A 7499-nucleotide genomic window follows, 5' to 3' on the forward strand; every position below is an offset into this window, starting at 1 on the left:
TTTACAACATTCTGACAAAAAAGTTCTTGTTCATGTACTATTTGCCATATTTATTGTGTCCAAGATCTAAAGAACCATTCCAGCAATGTTTCAGGACCAACTTTAAATGCCCGTGCTGTAAGGTTAAATCTTGAGTCAGAGAAAGTTCTTCTATATCAATAAATATTCTCTTATGCTGCCTTATAGTCAACACTTCCACCCTGACCCACAGCTCTAAGGAGTCCCATACATTCTCTTGGTTCCCTCTTATACACATTTGCCAGAATGTGAAACAACTTTACAGTAAAGCTATCTATTATCCGAGCAGAGAGTATATTTCCTGCTCAGCCTATGCTGAAATTTGACTCTAGTTATTAGTTTACTGGCAATCGGGAGAGACCGGGACAGATTTTAAGGAAAAGCATCAGGGCGCCTGGGTGGCTCGGTATGTTAAAGCCTCTGCCTTCGGCTCAGGTCATGATCCCAAGGTCCTGGCATCCAGTCGAGCCCCATGTAGGGCTCTCTGCTCAGCAGGGTGCCTGCTTCCCTTCCTCTTTCTCTCTGCCTGCCTCTCTCTGCCTACTTATGATCTCTGTTCGTCAAATAAATAAAATCTTTAAAAAAAAATTAGAAGAAGGAAAAGCATCATCTTGCAAGATCTCCACCTCAGATAAATCGTCATATAGCCTCCAGGCAGACCTCAAGGCAAGTGTCTGTAATCCCAGGAATCGGAAGTGAAGGACTGGGAAAAGTGAGACAAAGAAGAGGGAAAAGTCAGTTATCACTATGGGGAATCAGGGCTTAATTCTGCTAGGCCCAAATAAGAAGCTATGCTGAACATAGCTCAGAATTGTCCTTAGAATGGGTAAATATCCTGGGAGGGGGGTTGATTTATCCATTCCTATGCTCTGTGTGTTGAGGGTTTCCTCCAACAGTATTAATTCCCTTATACTTAAATGTTGTGTCTGAACATGGCAGAGCAGCTTTCAAGGAAAGCCAGGCAGGAAGTCTTTGAAGCATATTCTTGACGGGGAGCATAGGAAGTACATAGAATATTCCATCAGTCATACTGAAATCAAATGAGCAGAGGGAGGGTATCTTGGCACATCACATGCATTCAGTTAAAAAGGATGATTATTATGTCAATCCCACTTTGTAAGATCGTTCTTGACTCACAATTTCTGCAGGAAAATTTCCATGCTCTTAGCAAGTCATACAATACCCTCTTTAAATTGACTTGTGCTTATTCTTCAAGACTCACATACATAGAAATCTACTCTCTAATTACTTCACTATCTATTCATGTAGATCTTGGTGTCTGCAAGCTTCTAAACACTTATAACTTCCTGACTTTGCATCTGTTCTGCCCGACATATCATTAAATCTCATCACTCTTACAGAATAAACTTAAAAGTCCTTAGTGTGACATTCAAAGCTCTACAATGATTGTCTCTACTGCTTCGTAATTATGATATTATTTTCCAAACACCTTAGAAAATCTTTATTACTTTTTTTTTTTAAGTGTCAATGCAGTGTCACACGCATTATGAAGCATTGTGAGACTTCTCCACACCACCCACCACTCAGTGAGCAGACTTCATCCTCACTTGTTGACTTTATATGCTATTATGGTGCTTATCATTTTACTTCATGGTTATCAGTCACCAGCATTAGCATGTAAGCTGCTGGAAATAAGATACATTGTCTCATTTGGATATTTATAGCTCCAATACTAGTTGTCCAGTTATTAAGTATTGAATCAATAAAGCAACTGAAGATGAGATTTTTATATCTTTTAAACTTTATATAAAAATTAAAATCAGCTCTTTGATGGCTACTCTGCTGACTCAACCCTACTTTAAATAAATACAGATTTTAAATACAATATTTTATTTCCATTTATACCTTAAGTTAGAGTTAACAAATGTGATTGAGTTACACTTGTATAAAATATCTTAGTGAAAATAGAGATAAATTCAAATAGACACTTGGAGAATAATATATATAACTGTATTATATTGTTTTAAAGAAGAAAGGAATTAATTTAGGTATTTGGATAAGGAAGCAGTAGACAGAAAGCTAAAATATCTTTAAAAAATGAAATGCATGCCATCAAAACTCATGTAGAAAATGTTATGAATAATTTAAGCATTTGGTCAATAAGAGCTGTTGATATTTTCATAATTTTCAAAAGACTCAGTCTCTGTCAAGTGCTAATGTATTGTAGAAACATAAGATTCAGCTGGTGGAGGAATGAAAGCCTTTATTTCCTGAAAGTTAACAACAATTGTTGGCAGCTGAATTACAAAATTATAATAAATCATGTTCAAATATTTAGTCTTTTTTCACATTTGTAAAATAGGGAGATGGAATTTCATAAGCTGAATTTATCATTCAGGTAAATAAAAGTTACCATAATTTTTCTTCCTGCCACTAACCTCAACTCACCTTTTAATTTTTTTTTTTTCTTTTTTAAGAAAGCTACCAGATTAAGCTCCCTCACCATTTTACTGTCCCTCCTTTCCCCATCAGGGTCCATACAAAGTTCGAGATAGTCTAAGATCGAGGTATACAGGATCTAGAAAGAGAAACCCCCACACCTACTTATATATGTATTTACTTATGATCTATTTCTCCTCCATTAGTCTAGGAATCATGAAGTTTGGTACTTGTTTGTATTCACTTCTGAATTGCTGTTACCTTGAATGTAATAGGATGTAAAAATTCAATAAATCCTTGTTGAATCAATGCATAGTTTAACTTTCAGTATATCTGGGGTTAGAACACTTTGTTCTGTTACTTAGGAGTTAATAGATATACACTTAATGATTCTCCCAATAAAATAAAACAAAAATGGTTTTTAAAATGCAAATTTTAGGTAGGCTTACAATAAAGTAAAACATTATCAAAGGCCCAAACCAAAGTCAAGGCAGGAATCAAAAGATAGGAAAGCTTGGGAGGCAATTTTCATCCAAAGATATTTCATCTGCCATTTTAAGGATTACATACTATGATGGAGACATAACGTGAATTCTAAGGCCGGCTGAGGTGAACACCAACTAGGGAACACCAATATAAGGTTAGGATTACAAATGATCATAGCTTTAAAGAAAGAGCAGGTGAGGAAAAAAGGTCAATGTTCAGAAAGTGATAGAGAAAAAAGTTTGCTTTTTTATATCTTGGGTTTTGAAAAAGGGAAAAAAAAAATCTCCTGGAAAATTTCACAAACATAAATTGACTCTCATATGGTTTTGTAACTCAGAGTTATACACTTATATGAACCAACAAAACTTAAGGTCAGATGTTTATTTTAAAAGATCCCAGGTTGAAAATGCCCCCAGTCACCTGGCTGAAGCAAACACAAATCCTCTTTGGAAGAGTACAAAATCAGAGTGTGTTCTCTCCTTTCAATTTTTTGGAAGAACTTGAGACAGCGTTAATTCTTTCTTCAGTGTTTGGTGGAATTCACAAGTGAAGCCATCCGGTCCTGGGCTTTTCTTTCCTGAGAGGTTTATGATTACTGATTTTTTAAAAAATATTTATTTATTTATTTGGCAGACAGAGATCACAAGGAGGCAGAGAGGCAGGCAGAGAGAGAGGAGGAAGCAGGCTCCCTGCTGAGCAGAGAGCCCGATGCGGGGCTTGATCCAGGACTCTGGGATCATGACCTGAGCCAAAGGCAGAGGCTTTAACCCACTGAGCCACCCAGTTGCCCCTATAATTACTGATTTAATCTTCTTACTTGTTTTTCTTTTTTTTAAGATTTCATTTATTTATTGAGAAAGAGAGAGCCCATGAGTGGGGGGAGGGGCAGAGAGGTAAGCAGACTCCCTGCTGATCAGGGAGCCTGATAGAGGACGCAATCCCTGGGACTATGACCTGAGCCAAAGGTGGATGCTTAACTGACTAAGCCTCCCAGGTGTCCTACAAGCTTCTTACTTGTTATTGATTGTTAAGATTTTCTTCAGTCTTGGTAGATTGTAGGTTTCTAGGAATTTATACATTTCTTCTCGGTTACCCAATGTGTTTTATTTGTATGATTATTCATAATAGTTTACATAATTCTTTGAATTTCTGTGCTCTCAGATGTAATATCTCCTTTTTCATTAATAATTTTATTTATCTGAGTTCTTATCTTTTCCTTAGTTCATCTGGCTAAAGAGTTGTCAATTTCCTTTATCTTAAGAAAAAAAAAACAGTTATTTTATTTTTTTTTAGTCTTTATTTTATTTGTTTCTCTTCTCGTTTTTATTAGTTCCTTCTTTCTGCTAACTTTGGGCTTAGTTTCTTCCTTTTGTTGTTCCTTGATGCATACAGGTAAGCTGTTTATTTGAGATCTTTTTTCTTAGCGTAGACATCTTTCATTATAAACTTCCATCTTAAAAAAAAATGCTCATTGTTCATCTTTTCTTTTTTTTTTGCTTGATAGAGGCTGTTATTGACACTATTGCATTTTTTCATCCCATTCAGGATATTCTTCAGTTCCACAATTTGTTTGGTTCTTTCTTATGATTTCTTTTTGTTGAACTTTGTTCATGTATTGTTTTTCCGATTTTGTTGTGTTTTTATCTGTGTTCTTTGCAGCTTGGGGAGCTAACCTTAAACTATTATTTTGGTTCTTTTATCAGGCAATTCATAGATCTCCAGTTCTTTGGCATTGGTTACTGGTCACTTTTTGTGTTCTTTTGATGGTGTCATCCTTCCCTGTTTTCTTGTTTTTTTTGTTTTGTTTTGTTTTTTTTCAAGTTCCTAATCTTTGTTGACTTTGAAATACTATTGTCTTTGAAGTAGCCACATTCACAGTCTTATACTGACTGCCTTCAGGAGGGAAAAATCTTCACCAGCCAACCCAGCTAGGGATTCTGTGGATCTCAGATCTTTTCTATGACTGTACCTACTCCACTCCCATTCCATTTGGAAAGGAAGTGTTTTCTCAACCCTACCAAGCTAGACTGGTTCTGATATCCCATTTGTTTTCTCTAGGGCAGTGCCCTGAAATATTCACTGTAATACACCTTCTCCCAATTCAGTAAAGTTGAGCCCAATATTTGTGCTCATGTATAATCTGCAGAGGCTTCTGTGTGCCATCTACAGGTGGCATGCAACAGCAGAAGGAGTGCTCAGGTTACTGGGGTGGCATGTGGACTAGTTTGGGGGTCCTCAGGTAATGCATCCTATGAGGTTTGTGGCAGTATCTTGGTGGAGACTGCCAGGCAGTTGGGAGAAACCATGTGCCTTTTGTAGTTTACCCTAGCTACTGTGAGTCCTTGCCCCCTTTCTCTGTTCCTAACAACCCTCAGACTCTTCAGCTATCCTGATCCCCTAAGTGTTCTATATGAAGCTAGAAAGGAGTGGGTCTTTTGAGCAGTGTCCCACATAGCTGGGGAAGCCAGGTACTTAATATGTTCTCTACCTTTCCCCATGAGAGAAATCATAGGCCAAAAAGTCTTTCTTGGTACTGAGCTACTTGGGGGAAGAACGACACAGGTAAAGTAAAACATCTCTTATTCTCTTCAGTGCACCTATTTTTGGATATTATTGGCTTTAGTAGGGTTCTGGGACCTCTCCACTGTACTTCCAGGCTTCCACAAAGTTACTCTCTTGGTGGTTGTCCAAATCAGTGTTTCTGTGTTAAGAATAAGTGCTGAAAACTTTTTCTGCAATTTGCTCTACATTCATTCTCTGATGTCATTTTCTGTGCTGGGTTCAGCCCATTTCAGGGATCAATGGAAATGGGAGTATTCAACTCTCAGCTACCAAATAAAATTGATAATAGCAATAATGTAGAAAATGGTTGATTTCATTCTTGAAGTACCAAAAAAATCTATTTTTAATAGTGAAAGCAATATATGTTAAGGATTGAACTTAGGTCAAGCATCAACCACCAAAGTTACAACTAATTTGAACTCTGCAGAGCCAGTTAGATTTCACATGGGAACAATTCTGCCTCTCATTAAAACCAAAACATTGACAATTATCCAAGTATTGGCTTGGGAAATCAATGCTCCTAGCTTTCAGGCTGAAGTCATGAGAAGAGTAAATTCAGAATAAACAAAAAACAGTTTTCTAGGTGTGATGTGTATAATGTTAGACCAAGACAGGATGTCTGGATGCTAATTCCAACTCTGCTTTGGACAAGTTTCTTCCCCTGCCTTGGCCACAATTTATTTCTATGTAAAGCTATTAGGTTAAAATAAAGCTTAGGAATTGAAAATATGACCTAAAGGACAAATGTAAGTTGCTTATCTCAGGGTAGGGAATCATCTGATATTTTTAGCACAACTTAGAAGTCTTAATTTGCTGGTATAGCTCACCTAATATGGGCCTGAATTGATTAAGCATATAAGTTTTAAATTGCTACCTCTGGGAAGGGAGAGAAAGGAGAAAGAACTGTTGAGTTTTTCCATAGGAATTATCATCTCTGCAATAGGAGATATGTTTTCATCTCTACATGCCACGCCTAATGAGATTTCTCCCATGAAAAGAGGTTTAAAACACTTTTTTCTTTCACAGTGGAAGTAGAACGCTGATTTCGCAGTGAAGAGGCAGACAAGCAGTGGTCAGATGAGAGAACCAAAGAACCACACATCTGAAGTGGTTCTGCTAAGGTGACATTATATACTAGTTGAAGTATTTTACCATTTGTAACTTGGACATTAAATTATAAAAGTGAGTGAAAATATTTCATTCGTTAAAACAATCAGATTTTGTAAAAATTGCTTTCCTTCTTATGTAGAATAAACAAAAAAAAAAATCCCTAATAATTTTTACCTAAAGTTAAGAAGGTGATTCATTTTGGACACTTGCAAAGCATCTTACATTTTAGTTTTAGAAAGTTAAACTTATGGGTACTATTTTGTCCCCATAAAACTCAGCTATTTCTGAGGGTCAAAGAAGTCGAAGACTTAAGGGACAACTTGCTCCTTGGGTTTATTTTTTGATGTTGCTTGTTTGGAATGCAAGCAAGGGCTGGGATTACTTTTGAACCAGCTCATACCAATTTCACAATCTCCTGCTCTGGCATGTTTAACGAAAGTGGTTTTATTAGATATAAAAAGCTACTCATCCAACTAATCATCTAAGACTTATTCCTGAAGGGTGTTGGGGGATGTTGAGTGTGAACTTAAAAAAGATTTTACTCCCATAACATTTTAAAATCAGAGAATATTTGTTGAAATGTTGCTGTCCTTAGAGATGCAGCATTTGGGGGGTCTCTTGAGGAAAAGCCTTATTTTCCCTCATTTCTTTTGAGTGCAGTTTGGAAAATGTGTACTTAAAATTTTTTTTTTTGGAAAATATTTCAAACTTAAAATTGTTTCATAAATTAAAACAATACAAAGAACATCCATATAAATTTTACCCAGACTCATCATCTAGCATTTTGTCTTATTAGCTTGATAATTCTTTCTGTGTGTCAGTCTCGCTCTGTATCTCTTTCTTTCTCTCTCTTGTCTTTCTCCTCATGAAATGGGAACTTTATTCTCTTGCTCATGTTGACTTATTGTGGAGGCATGAAAATG

The sequence above is a fragment of the Lontra canadensis genome, unplaced genomic scaffold (assembly GCF_010015895.1).
Source record: "Lontra canadensis isolate GAN:19392208 unplaced genomic scaffold, GSC_riverotter_1.0 scaffold56, whole genome shotgun sequence".
NCBI lineage: Eukaryota > Metazoa > Chordata > Mammalia > Carnivora > Mustelidae > Lontra > Lontra canadensis.